Genomic DNA, 4,434 nt, shown 5'->3' with positions numbered 1-4,434 from the left:
AAACAGTGAATCTGTCCAGCCTGGTACCTCAAGTAGCAAGTTAGATTTGAAAAAGGAAAACGGCAAAACTAAACTTTATAACCTTCATGAAAGATGTAGGTACATCTCTAAAGGTTGCAAATAAACTAGAATCACCGCAAAATATATTCTGTACAAAAAGATATATTCAAAACACTACAGCTGGTCATACAGGATTTCAATTTCCAAAATCTGAGCAGAACTTGCCCTATCTTGCGTCCCATATTTCGTTTCCATAACAGCTAAATTAGAGTTTTACATAAACATAAGAGTTGTAGATATACGAGTTATCTTTCCAAATCATATTTATTCATTGTAAACGAAGTTCTAGAGAACAAGATATGCATAAATTACCAAACACTACCCAGCTCAGAAACAGAGTTCATCACTTACATATGAAAGGAATGTCATAGCCTATCGATTTATATTCAAAATAGCTTGTCATTTATCAAGAAGAACACCTAAGTCTACCAAGTCAAGAGATCACATTCAACAATATAAGGCACTTCACATTCCATCATCTTCATTCATAATTGTTAAGAGAGAACATACTTTTAATCATAATACAATAATACTTTACTCAAGCTCACCTTGGGATCCCATGAACTCATTTATATTCACAACATGATTACCTTTACGTCATTAGATTCTCATTCAAATCACATACATCACATTCACATATATGATATCATGTCAACACTTCAATTCCTCATATAATGCCTTCAAGGCCATAATCATAATACATTCAATAAGTAAACACCTCCACCATAAGTGGATCACACATCAATCTATCACATTTTTATATCAATTCTACATTAATATTGAAGTTAGGTCAACTTACCCTTTTCCAAAGCCACAATCACCATACCTCAATTCTTCAACAATTCTTAATAGATAAACATAGATAATAATAAAAATCAACTACTCAACTCAACCTAAGCATTTTTCCATCACCATTTAATCATAAACATTCAATCCACTTCATAAGCCAAATTTAGGAAACTTGGAAATACATGGGTTCATGGACTTTTCTTTCTTAAAACCATCAATAAACATCAATAATAACATAAATCATCATTAAAAATAATTTAATGCAAGAACCCATGCTAGAACCGAAATTAGGACTTTATTGAGTTTTTGAAGAACTTTCAAAACACTTTGATTTGGCTCCTTGAATGGAAAAGGAATCAAGGATAAAGGATCCCCATACCTTAACCTTCATGAATCCCACGAAAATTAAAGAAGAAACACCATGAAATCCTCAACCCTAGCTCACACTTTATCTTCTTCTTTGAGTTAGAGAGAAATATAGAGAGAGGGAAGACTTTGGGATTTTGATTTTGGGAATAGAGAGTAAATGACTTGTTAAAAGACTTAAAACCTTATATAAGTCATTTAATTAACTCTTAACCGACCCCCTAAACCCTTAATCTAATAACTAATTAATTCCCAAAGCCCCAACTAAAAATTAAAATGTCAAAAACTGGCAGCATCTACGAACCCCAAATATCTTTGAACTAAACTCAAAAAGTTGATTTACATTATTTAATCAAGTTACAAACTTCAATACACATGTGAGGCTCTAGTTCTTCCTATTTCATTTTTAGGGTCGGTACATTATCCCCCACTTGGGAACATTTGTCCTCGAATGACACTTTAAACACATAAGTGGGTAACGCCTCAAGACTAGCAGTCCACAATCATACATACAACATTATAAACATAACACATATCTAGGAGGAACATCAACTCCACATCAACAAGGATAAAACAACTTCATGCAATTCAAGAAAGTAGGAATACATCTACCAACTCCTTATGCATCAAACCTTCACATTCTTCATTTCATTGGAGGAACTTCGTTCTCCAATTCACATCTTTTTCATCATAACATCAATAGACACAATATGCAATTTCCTCATAAAAGCACATTATGCAACATTTTCAAGAACACATTTAAGCATGCTCAATAATTCAACTCATGCAACATTTAAGCATGTGCACCATTTCTCCTCATGAAGCAAATAGACAACTCATACTAGATGCACATCAACAAGAGGAACACCATTCATGAAAACACAATTTCTCATTTAACAAGAATTCAACTAGAACATGCATAACATAAGGAGAACATATGGAAACTCATTTTTCACACAAGACTCCAAAATATAAAACAAGCTACTAGGAACTCTTAGTTTTAGGCTTGAATAAGCACATAATGAAAGAGGTAAGGATATCAACACTTCTCAACAACCTTACTACTCAACATACCATCACCCACTTAAGGGTAAACCCAACTAAGGTCAATATGACATAACCCAAGAACCTTAATCAAGACATTCCCAACCTTCAAGAAACCATCAACATACCGGAGATTTTAAACTAGGAAGGTCCTCATTAAGCAACTCTTTCTCATCTCAACCTTATCAACACCACTCAAAGGTGTCATATGAATCTACCACATCGGGTCTAAACTCCTGAACTCACTACACCTCTTAAAATAAAACATCAATGAAGCCTAACTCATGAACATCAAAGACACTCAAGGGCCTTACCATCTAGTCACATTATCCCCCACTTGGGAAAATACTCATACTAGCTCTTCTAAGCTTCACTTTTTCTTTTAGTTTTTTCAATTCTAAGGTTGGAGCAAAACCTCACTAAATCTTCATATGCATCACACCCAAGCATTTCTAAAACACCACATTTCACTAACTCTTTCAATACTCCTCCAACTCATCAAAGATATGCCGGATTCTACCAACAACTCGTAATCATAAGGCATCTCTTTCAATCTCAAGTCAACATCACCATCTTCCCCCTCACATCTATTAAGTCTCTAAGCCATAGTTGGAGTTACAACCAACCTTTCCTCTCCCTCAACCCTTGCAACACAACCCTCTAAAGGGAATTCACACTCTAAGGACCATCATATAAGGAACCAAGGAAAGACGTTATAGAGCGAAACTCCATCACACGACTTGAAGAATGAAGAAGTGAAACATTCTTAGCACCTAATAGCCTCCTATTCATAATGTGGCGCACTTCACATTATGAACAAGACTCTACTAGATGTGGTTTGAGACAACCTAAGACCATTCCAAAACCTTATGCTCTGATACCAACTTTGTCACGACTCGAGAGCACCCTCTAGTCGTAACCGGCGTATTCGACCTCGAAGAGGTCAAATACAAGCCCAATGGATCATTCATTAAAATACGATACAAAAAAATTTATAGAGGAAAAATTTAAAGCTTCCTTTACAACCGAAATAACACCTTTTAAATAAAATGCAAGCGGAAGGCTTTCTAGACTTTATCCAAGATGTCTTAAAACCATCTAACACTTAAATACAACAATGGGACTAAGCCCACTCAAAACTATAGCAAAACTACAATACATAAAGGAATATGTTGGTTATTGTCCTCGAATATATGAGGACTCACCAAGTCTTCATCTTCAAACATCTTAGAAACCTATCCATAAACCATGGAATATCAACATCTCCAAATCCCTACACTTTAGTCAGAAGGGAAAAAAATGGGTTAGTACAATTAAGCACTAAGTATGGAAACCATGCAAAAGCATCCTATAAAAAGGACATTTGGTTGAGAGTCATGCCCTATGTCATTTTAGTAAAACTTCATGAATATTGACATATTACAGAACATAACCAACATATAACAAATTAACCACATTATAGACATACTCAACATTTTCACCACGTAACTCATTTTATCATCCAAGAACCCTTATCTAAACTTACCCTAAGACACACTTGAGTGAGACATCAAGTGGCCGCCTATACACCCTTTTCATACACACCTAAGTGTTCCTCAAGGCTACTATAGACAAGAAACATCATGCTTCAAGGTAGCATACTAAGTAACTCACTTCATTAACATAAGGTATTCATTCAACAAATCATTTAGATAATAAGTCAACATTCTTTTTTAAAGTCATTTAGGACACATTCATGCATTTAGGAGACTTCACACTATAGTCATATAGACTTAGGGAACCCATTTTGGCACCTTCAAAGCCTACTCGTGCCATGTGTAAATAGCATCTCATACTACTATCTACACCTTGTAGAACCTATCAAGTAACTAGAGTTCACACTAAGGATATCAAGTTCTACATTTAAAGATCCAAGTGTCAAGAATGCTCATAGCACAAATTTCCATGGGATTCAATAACAAGGCTCACCCAATATATATATCATGTCGTCACACCAAGCACAAACAAGCATCAAGAAGGCCCGACGCCCAGTATCAAGAAGGGTTAAAGCCCAATATTAATCAAGAGAACCAAGAACCATATTAAAAATGGCTTTCTAATTCGTACTTAAAATGGACAACTTCCATTCCTAAGATGGACTAAAAATCAAGAGTCAAGATGGCAAAGTCCCAACAA

This window comes from Solanum stenotomum, chromosome 7, assembly GCF_019186545.1.
Source record: "Solanum stenotomum isolate F172 chromosome 7, ASM1918654v1, whole genome shotgun sequence".
NCBI lineage: Eukaryota > Viridiplantae > Streptophyta > Magnoliopsida > Solanales > Solanaceae > Solanum > Solanum stenotomum.
This window is presented reverse-complemented; position numbering follows the sequence as displayed.